This window comes from Crinia signifera, chromosome 6 (genome assembly GCF_055691185.1).
Source record: "Crinia signifera chromosome 6, ASM5569118v1, whole genome shotgun sequence".
NCBI lineage: Eukaryota > Metazoa > Chordata > Amphibia > Anura > Myobatrachidae > Crinia > Crinia signifera.
The window spans coordinates 159,886,464-159,908,057 of NC_139222.1; the positions used below are offsets into that span (position 1 = coordinate 159,886,464).

The window sequence follows — 21,594 nt, forward strand, 5'->3', positions numbered from 1 at the left end:
CTGTTGCCTTTTACTATACTGTACATGAACATTTTTTTAAATCCCACTTTTGTCCTGTCAGTTTGTGATGTAAAGTAATTTGTTTTCATATGTTTTGAAAAATATGCAACAATAACTTCTTGGTGTTAAAGAGCTTACCGGATATGGACTGCATTTGGAATCCCCACCTTGTCCGAGAGGGTGTGTAATTGATAAGATATTGCCAAGAAGAGCTGCAGTACAATACAATTTGTTAGTCAAAGCAATATTTCCAAACAAATATTATTTTATTAATTCAGGTTTTGAAAAGTATAGAACGCAATCCCCATTACACTTAAAATCATTTCATTAAGCTGATATAGCGCAAGTTTTTTTTGTACCTGATTTGGAAAGTGTTGGCATTGTGAATGAGTTAATATAGTAGATTTGGGGGCTGGATGAAAAAAAAATATTTTGACTCAAGAAGGTTAAGAACACAGTGGGTCAGGTGTATTAAGCCTGGTGGAAGGAGATAACGCACCAGCCAATCAACTCCCAACTGTCATATTTCAAACACAGCTGATTGGCTGGTGCTTTATCTCCTTCCACTTTATCTCCAGTTTATCCCTTCACAGGATTAATACATCTGCCCCAATGTGTGGTACTGTAGGAGAGAACCATCATCTGTTAAATGTTAGTGATTGTGTAAAGGGGTACGGGTCATTAGATCTACAGTAAAAAGGTAGACATTCAAAAGGTTGAGCACTATTAGTCGACAGTAAAAAGGTCGACACATGCATTAGGTCAACATGAGGTTTAAATGTTTTTGGGTTTCTATGGGCAGTATTCAATGAAAAAAAATTCTCTGTGCATGGCGAGAGATTTTTTTCTCTCGCCATGCACTAGCCCTGTTCCGGAGGGCTCGCTGCCACTCCTGCTCCCACTATTCAATGTGGTTAAGACTCGCCGCCACTCGCGGCGAGTCTTAACCCCTGCAACGGACGAGCGTCCGCGGCAGGGAGCCGGGGGATGGTGGCAGCCAGGGAGATTAAAGTCTCCCTGGCTGCCCCAGAACATATGTGGAGGGGAGGATGGCTCCCCGGGACCCAGGCAGCACAAGCTGCCCCCCCCTATAGCCAGCGGGGGACCCAGTATTCACTGCACCCGATCGTGCATATGTAATGATCGGATGCAGTGAATATATGAATATCTAATGAGCGGCTCGAGAGCTCCGGCCCCCTGCTGGCTGCTCTGTGTAAAAAAAAGAAATAAAAAAAAATTAAAAAAATATATTTTTTTAATTAAATATGTATTCATGTGCTATAAGCACATGAATCAAAATAACATGCCCCTTCACAGAAAAAAAATCCAGATTTTTTTACACCAAAATTAAAAAAAAAAACTTTTAGTTTAAAAGTTCACATTCCAACATTCCAGTTCTCCGTGAAAAGATGGAGAATTGCTACACGGAGAGACACTACGAAAATCACTTAAAAAGACAGCGAAAATATCACATTGAATAGGGTGGTTCACTTTTGGAGAGCAAAATGCTCCTTCCAACGCGAAAATAGCACAAACTCGCCATAAAACACGGCAAATTTTTCTCATTGAATACTGGCCTATGTCAAAATAGGTTGACCTAGACATTGTGTTAGTGAACAGTGTCCTCTTCGCTTGCCATACTTTGGCCACGGTGCCTTGCTGAGCTCTGCACACTAATATAATCTGTCTCTATGCCCTCTTGGATAGTAAAGAATGAAAAACTCCTTTAAAAAAAAAAAAATGTGACAAACTCATGTCGACCTTTTGACAGTAGACCTTTTTAATGTTGACCTAAGGACCGCATCCTGTGTAAAGATACTGTAGAATGTCATCATATGGTAAAGCAGTTTTACTACACTGTTTACTAAATGTCCAAACAAATGATTGGTTCATAGTTATTATTTTTAAACATTTACATATGCTTAAGCGGTACAAGAATGGTGTGGAGACCAGTGTACAGACTACAACCCCTTTATTCATTGTGTGTTTTAAGTCTAAAAAAAATTGTCGTAGAAATTATACTCACCTTGTAATTTGGCATGTAAAAGGTCAACCACAATGTTTACGCTTGGCAGGCTGGGAACTTTCTAAAAAAAAAAAAGTATAAAGACTCCATTATAACACTTACTGTACCCTTTTTTTTTGGGGGGGGGGGGGGGGAGATCTACTTGAATTTCTTCATTTCTTAACCTTAAAAATGATTTCAGGTAAGGTTTACACTGATCAAAAAGTATATGTAAAAAATGAGCAAGAACAAAGAGTCAAATTAATTTTGTTTGGTTTTTAAATAAGTTAAGTTTTTACTAAAAACACATGGTCTTAGTAGGGGGTGCAGTGTCTCGGAATACATGGTGATTACCAGCGGTCAGAATACTGAGACGGCACCCAATGGAGGGGATCGCAACCGGTGTCAGGTAAGTATACTCCTTCTTCTCCCCTCCTTTTAGCACACTACCCCCCCACCGGGGGGTGGCTACAGAGCAGGGCCAATCACAGGCCGCCCATTCATTGTATGGGCTTATTTTTTTTTTTAGTACTGACAGCTCCAGGCTCCCCCTGCCCGGCTCTATGCCGCCTGTGTCCCCCGCAGCGTCCCCTGCTCCCTCCACCGCCGCGCCGCCCCACTAGGTCCCAAGTCGGATGGTCGGACGTGCAGCAGGTCCGACCACCCGACGCAGATCCGATGCGCACGGGACCGCGCATCGGATCTGAGGGGACATCAAAACTAGCCGATTTTGGTCCGATTTCGGCCAGATCAGACTGATCTGGCCGAAATCTGACCAAAATCGGCTAGTGTATGGGGGCCTTAACACTGCTCCTCACCTCTATGGGGGAAATAGAGTGTTTTGCCACAAGATGGCATGCAATGGAGCAATGCAAATCTTGCTCCATTTGGGGCGTACACAGCCGCCAGTGCTGATATTCCGATTATGATGTGCCATCATTTTGATGCAAAAAAAAAAAAAAGTGATGCAAATACTTTGTGGCAGGGGTGGCCAACTCCAGTCCTCGAGAGCTACCAACAGTTAATGTTTTTCAGCCCACCTAGCAGGTGCACAGCTGCACTCATTACTCACGGACACATTTTAAAACCAACAGGTGGAGCTAATTCTTCTTCTTGTGATGCTGTGAGGAAACCTGGAAAATGTTAACTGTTGGTAGCTCTCGAGGGCTGGAGTTGGCTACCCCACTCTATGGCATCGTAGTAAAATACATTTTTGGAACCACTTTTATGTTTACCACTTTAATGTAAATGCTCTGATCAGTCCAACATAGTCTTTCTGCTCCAGAGTAATTCATGTGTAATGCATCACATCTCTCTTAAAAAATATTAAGGCTAATAAAATGCTGCTCTTTAAATGTCTAAAATGTTGCTTATATAAAAGTACTCAAATAAAAAAAAAATGTCTTTCAGGTATTCTACATTTGATAAGCCCAGTACACACGGGCGATGGAAAGCCATGCTGATCGATCCATATGGACCAGTGTTCTCTGGTGAGGGAACACTGGTGATCACTAGATTTTGACTGCATGCTGTCAAGATCTACTCGGGCGATAGTCATGCGGGACCGCGCATCACCGTTGCTGGGGAAATGCACACGGAGCAATCTAGTCAGATTGCATAGAAATCGCCCTAAAATCGCCCTGTGGGTGGGTGGGGGGGGGTGGTATAGCGCTCTGACAGTCGGGACTCCAACGGTCAGTAGTCAGACAGTAGCCCGTCAGGGGGGGGGGGGGGGGGGGGCGAGCTCAAGGAAGCCCATTGCGGGCTTGCTGCACTCTCCACAGGTTCTATTCTCCCTCATGAGGATCATGGACACTCACGAAGGAGAACAGCCCCTGTAAGTCAGGCATTTAACAGGTGGATTTTCCAATGCCGGTTTACTGACCATCTGAATCTCGACTGTTGGGAGGCCATCTGGCACCCATGTATGGGCCTTTACAATGGCTCAGTAAAAATCTTAGTCTGTACAGAACATTTCCATTAACAAGCAGGAATCAAGTCTATACAAAAGAGAGCGACACAGTTGTGGATTACATGTGTATACTTCCTCCAACCCACACACTTAAAAGGTTTAATAGATTTATTAAAAAAAATATATAAATTAACAGTTTAATTAAATATTATTATATTTATTATTGATAAATATTATTAATATTATAAAATTAAATATTTTTATATTACAGGTAGAGTCTCGTATCCGTATTCCAAAAATCGTGTTTTTGTTTTTAGAATATTTCAGAATTTTTTCCCTCCCTGCCCTTTTTTTCATACTTACCAAGTCCCAGAGACCGTTAAACCGTAAAAATCCTTGATCCAAAATGCTTGTGGTCCCGAGCATTTCGGCTAAGGGATGGTCACCCTGTATTTCATTGTGGATTAACTGGATATTTGCACTTTTACATATTTTAAATAACCAATATTATTCGCTATTAGGAAGTATACTTGGTCCTATACTCATGTCTAAAATTCACATTTGAAATAAAAAGGAGTATGCAATAGTCTTTGTACTTACACTGCCGCATCCACAATTGTCTGTCTTCACATCCACAGTCACTGAAGCATTAACACTAGAAACAAGAAATAAGTTAGTTTTTAAAGAGGAAAACAATACTGTCCCTTGGTTATCAGTAAATTCTCTTATACAGTATTTGGTTGTGGTTAGCTAAGGAGTAAACCTTAAGTAAACCTCACCTCAATGATCTTTAACGAATAACAATGGTGCACAAAATAAACATTTATTTTTTTATTAACAGTTTCTTATATAGCGCATACATATCCCGCAGTACTTTACAGAGTATAGTTGAACATTCACATCAGTCCCTGCCCCAGTGGAGCTTACAATCTATATTCCCTACCACATGTACATGCACACACAGACATTCTAGGGATAATTTTGTTGGGAGCCAATTAACCTATCAGTATATTTTTGGATTGTGGGAGAAAACCGGAGTACCCGGAGAAAACCCACGCAAGTGCGGGGAGAATATACAAACTCCGCACAGTTAGAGCCATGGTGAGAATGGAACCCATGACCTCAGTGCTGTGAGGCAGTAATGCTAACCATTACACCATCCGTACTGCCCCACATAACTTAAATCCTAAAAAGTAGTAATTTAATGTTCTCATAATTGAGATCTGTGGTGTACGGTTCCTAAATTAGGATTACTGAGTAGGTATGGATCATTAGTTCTCCAAGCTTTAGGTCGACATGTGCAAGGTCAACAATCAAAAGGTCGACATGGGTTTTTTCACTGCCTTTTTTTTACCCGAATGTCGAGGCAGTTGACATGGGCACTGAAACGTAGCACCGCATCCCCTCGCGTGGCTTGCTGCGCTCGCGCTATTTTATTCTCCCACCACGCCCTAGTGGATGGTAGGGCATGAAATACCGCCTGTCGGCACATGTCGGCTCAAAAAACAGTGAAAAACCTTTTGACTGTCAACCTTGCCCATGTCGACCTAATGTTTGTGTCGACCTAGACCAATGTCAACCTTTCTGCATGTTGACCTAATAGTGTCGACCCAATGCTTGTCGACCTAATGATCGTATCCCTACTGAGTATAGCTTATCATTGTTATTAAAAACAATAGGAGGCATTTGGTGAATGTAATATGATTTATGTCTTGATGTTTGTCATTATGGGGTAGATGCATGAAGCAGTGATAATGGAGAAGTGAGCCATAGGAAAAGTGGCACATGGCAACCAATCACCGCTGAAGTAACATCTATAATTTGCATGATATAAAATTATACAGAGCAGCTGATTGGTTGCCATGGGCCACTTCTCCCTTATCACTGTTCATACATGTACCCAATGTAAGACAGGGGTTTGGTGGGTACCGCGTGGGAGTGTCCACCAGAGGGCGCAAGATATGAGTTGAATTTTGACAGCAGCTGCACTAACGGGTTCGTTGTACCCGGTAAAGACAGAGAAAAAGGGGTCAGAACATAAGTTCTGTGGCAGCGCTAGAATTGATTGATTAAAATGGAAGATTGGATGATCTATACAAACGATTTTAATATGTTATTAAACAGCCTGTATATACAGTATTATTTAAAAAAAAAATAATTGAAAATACTGTACATGATAAAAAGATAGAAATAAAAAGTTATTAAAGCACTCTGCTTGCTGGGCCCGTTCTTATATCTCTGGAGAGAACAATAATGAACACACAGTTTGTTGCTTGGTATAGTTACACTAGATGGACAATGGTATGAGACACTGATGATGTAAAATCATCCTACCGTTGACGAGTTGGGGTGAGCAATGTCCGGTAGGTCTGGGTACTTCTCCCAGCTGTTTGCTATCTACCAAACAGCAGGAACCATTTCTCACCTCCAGTGGTCGCGGACTTCACTCCATCTGTCCAGGCCACCTACTAGAGAGGACTCACTCCCCAAAGTAACCGGGGGTTATTCATCTCCCCAGCCCATTTGGGTACACCACTGGCTACACCGACATCTGGGAGCACCCTACATCCCAATCCATTGGACAGACCATTGCCCCACTGTCATCCATCTATAAGTGGGAAGCACCCCCACGTACTAGAGAGGATCCATTGCACATCCGCTGGGTGCTCCACCTCCTCCCCAGCCCATCGGGGCTCAACATTGCCTCCTCCCCGACTTTTGGGAGAAGTACCCAGACCTACCGGACATTGCTCACCCCAACTTGTCAACGGCAGGACGATTTTACATCATCAGTGTCTCATACAGTGTCCATGGAGTGTAACTATACCAAGCAACAAACTGTGTGTTCATTATTTTTCCCTCCAGAGATTTAAGAACAGGCCCAGCAAGCAGAGTGTTTTAATAACTTTTTATTTCAATGTGCATTATCATGTATTTTCAATTCATTTTTGAAAAATAATACTGTATATACAGGCTGTTTAATAACATATTCAAATTGTTTGTAAAGATCATCCATTCTTCCAAAATTTATAATTTTTAATCAATCAATTCTAGCGCTGCCACAGAACTTATGTTCTGACCCCTTTTTCTAATGTCTCTTGTATGAGGTCCTGTTTTTCCTGTGCAGACAGGGTTGGACTGGCCCAGAGGGGCATAGGGGAAATCCTCAGTGGGCCCCACTGCCTGGGGGCCCTACTCATCCTCTAGGGACCAGGTTACATCTAGTGCAGTTGAATTATACATGTTATCTCATAGTGGCTATTGCGTATTCTACAGTGCATTGCAGTTATTAATCTGGTATATCATCATGCATGGACTAGCAAACCTCTGTGGCAGCTGACCACACCCCTAAACATAGGCCCCTACCACTACATTCCCCCGGTAGGCCCTTCCTGCCCCAGTCCGACACTGTGTGCAGGCATAAAAATTTTATGGCAAGGTGCGCAGTAAATGGCAAGGTGTAAAAAATAAATGTTACATTCTGGTTGTAAAATCTGCTTGGAGTAATTTTGTGAACTTATTTTTTTAGAAAACATGCTAAATGTTTTTATCCTATTTCACGAGTCTCAAACAAATTCATAATTAACATGGACAGTTCTCAATTAACATGGACACTGCAGGGTTTACTCTGAAGCAGTTTGTAAAAATAAATATATAAAATAATCTTTTTAAGGTAAATATTTAAGAATGTTCGGTACTTATATGTTAGTTGGGCGCCCACTAAGCTATTTACTTAGTTTTCCGCGTCCGCTCGCCACGCTTTGGGCTCAGTGGCTCGCCACACTATATAAAATCAACTCCATGCCGACATGGATAGTGGGGGTATGAGCGTGCTAACTATAGTGGGTGCCCAACTAACATATAAGTACCGAATGTTCTGTTTCAAATTATTACATCTATGATAATTTTAAACAATGATGATAATAATAACAGCCAAAAGGATTATTTGACCAAAATAAAGCATTTGGGCCAATACCACAACTCCAGCAGTTCATTGAAATAAACTAAGGGCGTTTCCTCACCTCTACTAATCAGAGCATACGTTTGTTTGCACCTGAATTATTGTCAGTTTGAGGATTCAACTCAAGTAGGTTGATGTAAAGGTATTGTAATTAAGTTGTATCTTAATCCAAAAACACATGGTTCAGCACACAGGTTCTCAAAGTCGGTTCTCAGGACCCCACACAGTGCATGTTTTGCAGGTCTCTTCACAGAATCATAAGTGAAATAATTAGCTCCACCTGTGGATCTTTTAAAATGTGTCAGTGAGTAATGAGTGCACCTGTGTATCTGTGAGGTAAGCTGGAAATCTTGAACTGTGTAGGGTCCTGATGACCAAGTTTGAGAACCACTGGTTTAGCAAATTGGTAGGTGAAAAAGTTTGCCATCTCTGAGGTCACTGTCTTCGAACACAACAATCCACTTAGAATGCATTTATTTCACTTTTAGTTCATTATTTGAGTCTATAGATAGGGTCCAGGTACTAGATCTAATGCCCTGTTAGGAAAGGTGAGGCGACCTTTACTTGATGTGCTGCCTACTTAGAGGTGTGAGTAACACTGTCTTGGGTTGTGTGACTGCGTTTACCACACATGTACATGCCTCTATGTACAGTACTTACTCCTCCCTACTCTTGGTATGCAGCCAGGAGGGGGTTGGGAACAGACTGACTAATGCAGAGTGCCATTAAGGTGGAGCCAGCCCAGCTGATTAGTGTTGGTTCGTTTCTATGTTAATGCAGGGATGTCTGAAGTACTGAGTTCCTCCCATCTCCCTGCTTTAGGATGATATCTTATAACCCATGACCGATGCTTGCAGGAGATGTGGCTTATCAGGGATTTACATTATCTGCAAAAACCGTGAAAATGGGGCGGCAGCTTTTCAAAAACACACAGGTTTCCCTAATCTGTATCTTTTCCACCGAAGCAGATCTTTTTATCGGATGATATAATAGGATAAGGATAGCTTAATAAGAGACATTGGTGAAATATCAGGAAAAAATGCAAGATGCAGCCATATTTCAGTCCCTTATAATGCCTCATGTTAAGCATGTCTCTTAAATATCTTTTTTTCCAACGTAAACAATCAAATAGCAGTGATTGCAATGTCTTCCATATGGTATGGTGGCCAGTGTAATATTTTCTGGGGTAGGTGAAGTACTTTAGTACAGGCAGTGATACAGCACCTTTATCTGGTTTAATGCATTCACATGGGGGTCCGATTGAAGGTAACTGCGCATAGTAATATTTGCGCATGTGCAGCCGCTGTGTGCGAGTGACCACGGTGAATTTGATTCTTTGCCGGGCACCCGCACACAACAGTCGGGGGATTCACCCATATGATCGCCCAGTGTTTCATGGGAGTTCCCAAGAAAATGCTGAGCTATGACATGGTAATCACTGGATGTCAGCTGCCTGAATGCTTCCTGCTACGAGAGCAGGAGAAATCATTTTTTGGTCTGCCCGGCTGCAAATGGATTATTATGCAAATCATCCATTTGCAGCCATGCGGTGGATCACAGTTTGCGAGGTGGGGGGCTCCAGCACTGTAGGAACAGCCTCTGGTTTACTTGCAAACTTGCGCGTCAACCAGAATAAGGTCCTTGGTCACTGCACTGCAGTAGAGCCTACATCCCGCTTTCAAAAATGAAGACTCAATAGAATAAATACTGCAGGCGATGGCACCTTGGTGTAACGGAACAAAAAAAAATGATGCCTTAACCCTGCAACCATTTCCATTTTAACAGTGTTGGTGGCTATATCAAAGAAAACTGAGGTTGAATACTATGTCCAGGAAAAGGCGGGGTGTGGGGATAGTCTTTGCCTCTGGTGCAAGAAAGCCTAGCTTCGCTCCTGGAGCCTCTATTCAATTCCTTGTCAGTAGAACTACTTTTCAGTTCCACATGAAAAACCGTCATATTTGTAGGTGGATAGAGAACCCTGAAGTCATTTACTAAAATTGTAAACTAATGAACTACTTGTAATGATTTCATAGACACATGTACTATACACCATTATACGGTTGAATCAATCAAATGAAAATATTATCTTAGTACCAAATTCTATACAATTCCATTTGTAACATCTCAAAAATCACTGTCTGCAAAGATTATTAAAAAGATATAAAAATAAGTCTTACGCTGGGGCGAGAGAAAGTGATACTTTTCCACAGGTATGTACTAATTGTACTCCTACTACTATAGTCTGTAATTGAAACAAAAGAGAGATATTAGGGCTCATTTTACCAACCACTGTAATATTTCACAGCCATTGGGGGGGGGGGGGCAAAATTACCCTGTAGCATAGCACCGCACTGACTCGTATTCAGATCATGGGGATGATTGGGGTGTGCTATTATTGGACAGAGATAAGGACAAATGATGAAAGAGGAAGTTTGTCCCGTTTATAGTGCACCAAGGAGGGATGGTAATGTCAGTCCTAAAAAGTTTAATTTTTATTGCGTATTGGGATAAAAGGCGGAGTATAAAAACATACAAACAAACCTAAAGTGAAACAAGACACCATCAATTGTTTAAAAAGACTGTGTGTGTGTTTCTGTGCACAACATCAATTAAATTCTTTATATGCCCAGCGGCTCATTTGTATATCCACTGTTATTAGTATCAATAAGCTTCTCAGCTAATCATGGATATCTATAAAACAATTGTGCTCCTCAATTTTATTTGTAATCCATAGTACGTTTCAGTGTCTGTGATTTAATATCCACTGAACCGGACAAGCAACACATGTTGCAATTTGTGTGGAGAGGCAATTTTTATCAGGCAGTGAAACAAAAAAGATTTAAGGTGCCCACAGACGCTACAATTGTACTGTGCTATGCGTTTTTGTCTGTACAATGGTTCTATACAATTTTTCTTCCAGCTTGCTATGAGATGTGCACTTGGATGCGTGCGATGCGATGTGATGAACCCATGTTTGTAATGTTAAATTTCAGAGGTAGTCTAAACAGTACGTGCAGCACGTACTTTTTTAGACATACAATATCGGGCTCCCGGGAACGCGCATCGCATCGCACAAGCCCATAAACACCATCCAATAATTGTACATAAGATGCAATTTGTGCTTAAAAAGTACAAAACGCATTCGATAATTGAAGCGTCTGTGGGCACCTTTACGTTTGTATCAGTGTTGTCACTCTCCCCACTGCAACCAATTAAGTTAAGTATAGGACCCCTTTTATATGCAACTTCACAGGTTAAGTTGTTACTTGAAATTTCTTTTTGTATGGTGAAGCACTAATCACTAACGTTTGTGTTCCAAGAATGTAGTAGATATTTAATTTGTTGTATGTTTTTACATATTCTGTTTGTATAAGATTATGAGAGGTTCCACCTGATCATTCCCTCAGTATTTCGCAACCATGTGCGTGATCAATATTGGTGGTACATCGGTTCATATAACATGCAAAACATACATTCGTAATTTCTGACACGTTGCTGTCAAGGAGCCGCCTCAGTGTAAGGGCTCATTGCATGTTCATGTCTCCCCGTGTGTACGGCGGGACACGCTGTCAGCTAGTGCGTACACCAAACAGATAATTTCAATATGCAGTTTTCAATGGCAATGGTATAGACAAAGGCTCGGGGTGCAGGAGATTTGAGAGCGTTACTCTTAAAAGAGCATTTCTTGTTAGAGACGCTGGTAGGTATTAAGTATGAACCTCACACGGAGGTGGTGCACAGAACGCCGCCACACACAATCTGTGCGCCGACATGCTTTCCGCTATCGCTTCATCAGGGCTTGATACTGAGGGAATGATCAGATGGAACCTCTTATAATCTTATACAAACAGAATATGTAAAAACATACAACAAATTAAATATCTACTACATTCTTGGAACACAAACTTTAGTGATTAGTGCTTCACCATACAAAAAGAAATTTCAAGTAAGTACTTAACCTGTGAAGTTGCATATAAAAGGGGTCCTATACTTAACTTAATTGGTTGCAGTGTGGAGAGTAACAACACTGATACAAATGTAAATCTTTTTTGTTTCACTGCCTGATAAAAATACTAATAACAGTGGATATACAAATGAGCCGCTGGGCATATAAAGAATTGAATTGATGTTGTGCACAGAAACACACACAGTCTTTTTAAACAATTGATGGTGTCTTGTTTCACTTTAGGTTTGTTTGTATATTTTTATACTCCGCCATTTATCCCAATACTCAATAAAAATTAAACTTTTTAGGACTGACATTACTATCCCTCCTTGGTGCACTATAAACGTGACAAACTTCCTCTTTCATCACTTGTTACTGCACCCCATACTGCACAGTACAGATATTTGGTACTTTGCGCAGTACAACATAGGCTGCAGTGCTGTATCAGTTGGTCGGTGATTGACAATATGCGTCCTTTTGGGGAAGGGTAGGGGGAATTTACCATAATGGAGATGTGTTTCTGCCATTGCGGGATAATGCAGAGGCCAGGATCTCCATAAAAAGATGATGAATTCCTGGCCTCCTGCCAGCTGCCTTATGTGACTTATGCAGCTAAGATCACAAAATCAAGCAGAAGCAAGTAATCTATGGCCCTTATTCTAAATCGGACGGTACGGCCCGCGTGCGGCCGTACCGCCGATGTTTTTGTTCTGCACATGCGCAGAGGTCATTCTGCGCATGTGCAGCCCCCTTCGCCGCAGACGGATTTCGTCCGCCGCAAAGGGGGCGTATAGGGGCGTGAGGGGCTTCAGCCCCTCATTACCCTATGTGTACGCCCCGCGTTTCATGGGCGTTCCCATGCAAACGCGGGGCGTGTGCATGGTAATGAGGGCATGACGCCCTCATTACCATGACATGGGGGCGGAAAGCTGACGTCGCCGGATGTCAGCTTTCAGCCCCCTTTCAAGCTCCCACACGGACGATTGTCCGTGTGGTCTGAGCTTGCGGGAGCTGCCGCGGCGTGCGGGCCTGCCTTCGATGGTCGTCGACCATCGAAGGCAGGGGGCAGCTCCCACCATGGTGGAGGCGTAGCCTCCACCATTTTTGTGCGGATCGCCAGCCGTCCGTGTACGGACGGCCGTGGCGATCCGTCGGGTGGGCGGCCCTTGGTTTGTGCGGTCGGAGCCCCGTGTGCGGCTCTGACCGCACCAACCAGAATAAGGGCCTATATTAGTGCTCTTGCTGCTGCTTCCATGACAGCCGTAGTGATCTGGGAGGAGGTAGGACATCATTCCTTACCTCTGTTACAACTTAGGGCCCCCATCCACTAGTGAGATGCATGCGTTTTGCTTGCAATGTAGGCGGGACCTTCCTGGGGGGCAGGATCGCATATGATACATTGTATGCGGTCCTTTTGCATACAATGTATCTCATGTGATCCTAGCAGGGCTTAACGGTCTGCGATAGATATTCATGGCAGCCAGTGAGATCTGCGATGAGAGGAACACGGGAGTGTGCCTGGCATCGCAATCCCGTGGAAAGAACCTGCGTGCAAGTTTTCTTGTGATCCATCGCAGAAAAGTGTCACACTTGCATGGTTTCCCTAAATCGACAGCACAGCATAAATTATTTATATTTTACATTTTCCACATGTATCAAGACACGGAGCATAGCTCCACCCCTGACACCTGTAAAGGGACAGATACAGAAGCTGCCTTTCAATGGGAGACCCATCACTTATAGGAGCTTCAGAACAATACATTTCTTTGGGAGGAAAATGGTGTAATGTAAACATCTCTTAATACTTGGATAAATGCAGATTGTTGTTTTCACTGATAAAATTATGTTTTCTAACAGTTAAGACTGAAACACGTTTGTACTTACAACGCTGGCCATCACCATCACAGTACCATCAGGACCGGTGAGTGTTAATGTTGCCGCTAACGTTATATCCGCTCCATTTGTTGAAATGCTACATATTGGACTGTTTGTCAATGTTAAGTTTAATGTGAGACCTGCAGTCTGTAAAAATTTGAAATAATAAAATGATGAAACAAACACCACATAAACTTTAAAATATGTTAAAACAAAATTATCTTTATGTGTGGTTAGACTATAAGGGGGATAGTATATGTGAGATAGGTGCAGACAGTCAGGCACGCGAGTAATATTCCTTTCACATCGCAAATGCCCGGTCGCACCCAGGATTTGGACCCGGGTCTGATCTCATAGCGATACAGTATTGGTGAGGTGCAGCTCCCCACAGTGACCCGATATTTGCCGGGTCGCTGATGTCAGATGGTGCATGGCAGAATGTTTCGTCTGGGGTGAGGGAGGAGGCAGTGTTTGAAGCTGACGCCGTCTCCAAGCGCTGCCTCCTGGTTCACTCGTATGTTACCCGTTCACACTGCACAGCAACCCGGATCTGACTCAGGACTAACCCTTTTTTTGGCCTGGGTAAGAATAACATGGGATCGACCCAGGTTTTGAAATAGGGCATGAACAGGAACTAGCGTTGTTCACATGAAGGAGAGAGAGTAACCGCTCCACCAGCTTGTTATCACTGCGGTTGTGTGAACCGTTTATTCTGGTACATGATCCATCACTTTGTACATCATGGAAATTTAATGAATAAAAAGTTTTTTACTTTGATAAACGCACTATGGAGCGCTCCCATTTGTCTTTTTAGATTTTCTACCTGTGAATCCAGGTGTCCATAGGGCTGAAAGTGGACCTGCCGGTCTTAAGTGGACCTAGGTGCTTACGAATGGCAAATCCAGGGACTTGTGGTTCCTTAATAAGGATATAATGAACAACTTGTGCACTATTTATTTTCTGTAAGGTATATATGGAATTATATGGAATTCTTGGATACTTTGTTCCGCTGGAATACTCTTTGCAAAATTTGTAATAGCATGGCGCTCGTTATGTAGTTAGCGTAGCGTCCCTGTCAGAATCAGCGTAGTGTTCGCATGGGCAGCGTAGTTAGCATCCTCCCAACCTTTTCATACCCCCACTATCCACGTCGGAGTTGAATTGATTTTATAAAGTGTGGCGAGCGCAGACGCGGATTACTTTTTTTTTATTTTTTTTATTGTGTATTCTTTATTTGGTAATTTTTCGTATAAAATAGAAGAAAAAAACATTACATTTAACAACAAACAAACATTGTACATATGACATAATTGCTTCATAATAAGACATCAATTATACATTATTACATTATTTGGTACTTCTTTACTTTCACGGCGCCAGCATGGCGCCGCGTGTCAGAGTCCCCTTGCGGGGCTCGCTTCGCTCGCCCACGCTGCGGGCTCGGTGGCTCGCTACGCTCGCCACGCTAATTAAAATCAACTCCATGCCAACATGGATAGTGGAGGTATGAACTATCCATGTTGGCATGGCGTTAACTTCGTTTATTTTACTTAGTTTGTGGCGAGCGTAACCCGGAAGTAGCGCGGCGCCATGCTGGGCCGTGAAAGTAAAGAAGTACCCATTATTTGATGTATCCTATTTTGCTTATATCTTTCAAGGTCAATAAACATCCTTATACATGGGAGGGAATAGTAGGAAAGAGGGGAAGACAAATAAATGAATCCCAGGAACAATTTAAAAAAAAAGGTGCTTATTTTGTGCATTTTTTTTTTCTCCATTATTATATATGTATATATATATATATCATTTTTATACTTCCTTTCAATTGTGTATTCACTATCTTATATATTGTTTTCTATTAAGTTAGGATGAAAGAGATCTATAGTTCTCTTATATATTATCAGGTGCATTATTTATACTAATTAGGTGAAATTCCACTCATTGTGCATATATATAATTTCATTAAAGTAGAGGGAAAAAAAAGAATTAAGTGCATAATTAGATTAAGCCATCTGTCGGCCCCTACTTTCCACCATTTCCTCTTGCGTTTCCAGCTTGTCTATTTAATTATTTGTTGTGGTCGTTTTTACTCCTAAACGTGGATTACTTTACATGTATTCTCCGTCCACTCGCGGGGCCCGCTGCGTTCGCCACACTTCTGGCTGAGTGGCTCACTACGCTCGCCACACTTTATAATGTCAACTCCACACCGACATGGATAGTGGGGGTATGAAAAGGTCAGGAGGATGCGTAACGCGTCCCCTCGTGCCACACTTTGGGCTGGCGTGGATACTGTGGGTTTCAAATGGAAGCATTTGCCAGTATGTAACATGGAGCACTGGCAAATGCCTTCTTCATTGTGCATGAGACGCACTTGCGTCCGCATAACCCCCTTTGTGCAGGAGACGGACGTGCTACCAAACCCCCTAACCCTGTCTCCCTGAAGCTGACACGGGCAGGGTTGCCGTACCCTGCCAAAATAATTACTGAGACGTAGGAGCGTCTGAGACCCACTTTCCCTGTCAAAGTAACATGGGCCATATACATTTTTAACCATTGGGTGGTACATGGAGACCAGTGGTGCTCACCCCTCTAAGGGGGGGGGGGGTGATGCAGCCGCCGCTTTGCTCCACAGGGGGGGGGGCAGTTGGAGAGGTGGCGATGGCCGCAGCGTCTCGCTCCATGGGGGTGTGTGTGTGATGTGGCGATGACCGCAGCGACGCTCCACGGGGGGCTCTGGGCGTCGGGAGATGCGCAGCGTCGCTCCATGAGGCGCTCACCTCCATCCAGGGAGGGGGGGGGGGCTTGCTCTCAAGTGCGCCCCAGGCAAATGCCTAAAGCTGCCTAGTTTTGGCGCTGGCCCTGATAGAGACCTTATACACTTTTACTATGGGGCCTACAATATCTAGTTATGCCACTGCATATGTATCATGGCAACATGGGTAGCTGCAGAAAGGGCAATTCCCCAGGACATCACTGTATATCTCTAATGCTGTAAATAAACACTTTGGTGAGCCGTTTCCATATACTACGCTGCATCTTCTATATCCTGGCACCCTTGGTAAAATGTTGGACACCGGAGTGCTTATTTCTTATACAATACACACACAATTTTTAACATGGTTCCACACTAGATCAAAGCAGCAAAAATAACTTACAAATAAAATTACAGTTTTCAGAGAAGCTTGAAAAAGAATGTGTAAGTGTGCCATATTTAAATAAAAACTTACAGTTAGACCCAAGTTGCTCAAGTCACCACTTGCTAAATTCTGTGGAATAAACAATAAAACAAGGTATTTATGTATGTCATAAGTAAACTATTTTTTTTAGATTCTAAAGTCCAAAATGCATAAGATCTGGCACTGCAGATACTGTAGATGGCACAACTTAGGAGCACATTATACTATATCTGTACATCAACTTTTTCTTGGCTGCTGGTAAATTTGTCGATAATCACTGATAATTTTCTTGGAAATGCTATTTTAAATGTCCTCATTTTATTTTACTTTAATAAAAATAGTAGTCATATTTTAAATATGTGTTCCAAGATTTTGCAGGGTCAGGGCAGGCGATGGGGGGTCAAAGGGGACACTTGTACTGGGCCCCGACCAGCTGAGGGGCCCCAAGGCTTTGAGGGATTCAGGGTCTGTAAGCATGGCTGCCAAATCCCCTGTCTGGCTACCCATCCTAATGAGTTTGGTGATATCAAGCAACACACCAAACCACACAACGCACAATGCTGTGTCCTCCCATCTGCCCTTCCCAATTATATTGCATTGTAAATATTCAATGTCTGTTTATTTCTAATAATAATAATAATAATAATAATAAAAAAAAGGTACTTGTTTCCTAGAACGGCGCCCACGATATTGATCTTAGGCATCGCAAGGAAAAAAATCGCATCGGTCGCATCGCATGCGGCCAAAAAATCGCATGCGATGCGACCGACGCGATTACCACGATTTTACATAGGGAACAATGTTAAATGGCCCAATTGACCCGATTTCACATAGGGAACAATGTTAAATGGGCCACAGACCCCAAATAGCCACCCTGAAGTGTGAAATGGCCCCCCCAATTGTTAACGCCACCCCACGATCAACGTCAACCCGAAGCGTGGCGAGCGGCGGCCGTACGCGTCCTCCAACCTTTTCATACCCCCACTATCCACGTCGGCGTGGAGTTGAGAATAGAAAGTGTGGCGAGTGCAGCGAGCCACCGAGCCCGAAGCGTGGCGAGCGGACGCAGATACCTTCACAGCTATACGCGTCCCCTCGCGGGCTTCACAGGTATCTGCGTCCCCTCGCGGGGCACGCTGCGCTTGCCACGCTTTCTATTCTCAACTCCACGACGACATGGATAGTGGGGGTATGAAAAGGTCGGAGGACGCGTACCGCCGCCCCTCGCGGGCTCGCTGCGCTCGCCACGCTTCGGGTTGACGTTGATTGTGGGGTGGCGTTAACAATTAGGGGGGCCATTTCACACTTCAGGGTGGCTATATGGGGTCTGTGGGCCATTTAACATTGTTCCCTATTTGAAATCCGGTCAATTGGGCCATTTAACATTGTTCCCTATGTAAAATCGGTAATCATGTCGGTCGCATCGCATGCGATTTTTTGGCCGCATGCGATGCGACCGACTAGATTTACATTTTACCATGCATTTATATGTAAAATCGCAGGCATCGCATCGGTCGCATCGCATGCCATTATAATGGCATGCGACGGGCGCCGTTCTAGGAAACAAGTACCAAAAAAAACATTCAATATCTAATGTAATAACAATCCGCATTCAATGAAGACACTGGGAGCCGCTGAAGATTTTGGCTGTGCAACTTTAGAAGGAAATTAAAATTTTGTGCGTCACTTACAGTATATACAACTGTGTGCCGGGGGGGGGGGGGGGGGGCTCAAATAATGGAGTGCCTATGGGCGGCCAGTCCCTTAAGTCCGGCCCTGGCACTAGGTGTATATGTATCAAAATACAATTAGGGCATACCTCCCAAATGTCCAATCACGGTTTTTGGTGACTGTCTTGCATCCTGCCCGGTGACTGGCAGTGTCCCAGGGCGGCGGCCATTGGGCGTCCCCTGTCACAGCAGTGAATAGATGCCTCCCCCCCACCCCACAAAGTGACAATAAAATGACTTGCAACAACCATGCTTCCAGCCACATCTGTATTACTAGCTTCACTTTTGTGCCATTAACTGTAATGCATTTTGCTGTGTGTGTACTACGATTATGAGCATTCTGGAAACTCACATTGAAACCTCACTTTCAGTCATTTACAGGGTACATGAAGAGGCTGCAGTAACATCCAATTTTAATTTACTGTAGGGTGGATGATGTAGTTTTTTTCTGTGGATGCATGTTATTTTACCTGCACCTCAAGTTATATTGAAATAATAAGACTAACTGGGTCGGTATGGGATCCCGGCGGTCCGAATTCTAACGGTCCAAATAACAACACCGGGATCCCGACCGCCACAATCCCGACAGGGGGGCAGGCACAACACCACCCCCTGTGGGCTCGCCGTGCTGTGGGCCCGGTGACACTCTACACTCAGCACACTAATTTATTCTCCCACTATGAGTGCCGTGGACACCTACAGAGGGAGAAACTTTTTTCGGATCGTGGCGGTCGGGATCCCGGCATTGGTATTTCAACTGCCGGGATTCAGACCGCCAGGATCTTGACCGCATCCCGCCTAACCCTTGTTGGTTCCTTTTCTTTATTTGCATGTTACAAGTCGATTTTTAGCAATCAGCAACTGGTTGGTGATTATAAAATGGGACAAGATTAGGCAGAAGTTGCTTTTTTCCTGCTTGTAAATATGAGGCTAACAGAATGTGTCAGATTCCAGGTACAGGGAAAGTGACAGAGAGAGTGATTCAGTCAAAAAAAATCATAAACTTCTATGAGCTTGGCCATTCACAGAAACATATAAATATAAACAGAATCACATGTATATTACCGTTATTGCAGATAGTTTATCAAAACCAAGAAGCCCTAAAATGATGTTAACGAAATCTTGATTGAATGACATGCAGTTGGGACAATCCTTCGGATATGATGTTGGTTCAGGGATTGGTTTAGTGACTCCACCAATGATAATCTAGAACAAAGATTATGATAAATTATTACTAATTATAGTGTAATATCTTTATTAAATACTGAAGCTTATAGATAGTTGAAATTACATTTTAATGTTTGTAAAAAGAAAACATACAAAGTGTATTATTTTCCTTTATAAGTGGTATGTTTGTTTAAGTAAAACTAGATTACTTTTATACATAGAGCAATACATTATACTACTGGACTGTTGAGAAACACAGTGCATTTTGGCAACAATACCATTTATACAGTAAGACAAATAGATAAGACACTCTATTATATTGGTCTGTTCTTATCTCAGTTAAAGTGACATCGCTCCATTTTAGGCAATAAATGATTGTCTGAGTGCTTAACTGTTACAATACAAAGCTATGGAGAGAAAGAGAGAATATTTTTATTGTTGTTCTTCTGATCAAAATTGCCCCCCACCAACCTCATCTGTATAGAATGTTACCTGTAAAGGAGGCGTCGGTTAACAATGAAACTACTCCCAATGATATATACTGTAGTAATATAATTTTCTACATACAGCTTAATTGAAAAGAATGCAAATTAAGAATTTTTTTAAAAAAAACTCAGAATTCCCATTCTGCAATCTTTTCTTATTATCAATCTCACCAACAAATAAAATAGAGGAACTAATCAGACAAAAGTGTCTATTTGATAAGGAGATAATAAAAAATAAATGTAATTTATATAAAGGTAAACTTACGCCAAGCGAAGCTACGATTTGTGTAGCGGTTTGTGTTAAGGTTGTGACTCCAATGGAAACCAAATTGTTACCAATCACAAACGCTGCTGTATAATACATAGAAACAGAAGTTTAAACACAATATATTATAAATGGGTATTCTTTTTCATGGTACAAATGATATCAAAATACAATATCAATACAATATAAAATACAATTCAACAGTTGTATCTGTACTGTGTCATACCTCACAACATGACCCTCTCCTGGAGGGACACAATGCTCTATCCCTGAACTTTCCTCCTAATAGATGATTGCCATCAACTGTGCTGAAAAAACACCTTTCTTATTGGTAAAACTGTTCAATACAGGTGAGTTTGTCCCTCCTGGCATGGGTCATGTTGGGAGGTATGCGGTGTCTGTTCTTTGATTTGAAGCTAAATAGCAACTATAGAATTATAGTGATTTTGTATATAAATATTTGTCTTCCATTGTTATTAGCTCATTATCTCCCCCCCACCCCCTCAAGGGGTAATATTTATATAAGAATCTAACCAAAATACTCAATTAGAACATCTTGCATAAATAAATTATGGTAACCAAGTCAGTTGGGTCCTGTGGCAGCTCTAGAGATGGGGCTGTGGCACAGTTCAAAAGTCAAATAAGGGAGCCACACTAACTGCCACAGACTGCTACTCCAAACTGACTCAGTGGCAGTTGGTGTTGCTCCCCTGTTTAAATTTTAAACTATCCTGCAGTCCCACCTCTGGAAGAACCACTGGTCGATGGCCATCTCTAGTGGATACTGGTAGTCCAGCGGTCCTTTGCCTCTAATGGGGGTGCAACACCAAGTGCCAGTGAGTCAGATTGGAATGGCAGTTGGTGTGGCCCCTCTATTTGCATTTTGAACTGTGCTGCAGCCCCACCTCTAGAGCCGACACTGGACTTACCAGACTTGGTTACCATAATTAATTTACCCAACAGTGGCAGCCCCACTTCTGGAGTTACCACTGGTCGGGTCCCAATGCTATCTGTCTTAATGTTATAATTTCTACTTCATTTGAAATGCCCTATGGTCCTGGGAACACAT

General features: G+C 42.6%; 2 long non-coding RNA genes across 2 annotated transcripts in view; both read right to left on the bottom strand.

Annotated features, from left to right (window-relative positions):
• LOC146007121 (uncharacterized) overlaps positions 1-208 on the bottom strand; it is a 3,168-nt gene extending 2,960 nt beyond the window's left edge. Inside the window, exon 1 of the long non-coding RNA XR_014444244.1 lies at positions 139-208. This is a non-coding gene — a long non-coding RNA (uncharacterized LOC146007121). The remainder of the gene's footprint in view (positions 1-138) is intronic.
• Positions 209-2,042: 1,834 nt separating this feature from the next.
• LOC146007122 (uncharacterized) lies at positions 2,043-13,840 on the bottom strand. The gene is made up of 4 exons (XR_014444245.1): positions 13,709-13,840; positions 10,056-10,120; positions 4,518-4,572; positions 2,043-2,087 (listed from the first exon to the last, which is right to left on the bottom strand). It is a non-coding gene; the product is annotated as an uncharacterized LOC146007122 (long non-coding RNA).
• Between the last annotated feature and the right edge of the window lie 7,754 nt (positions 13,841-21,594).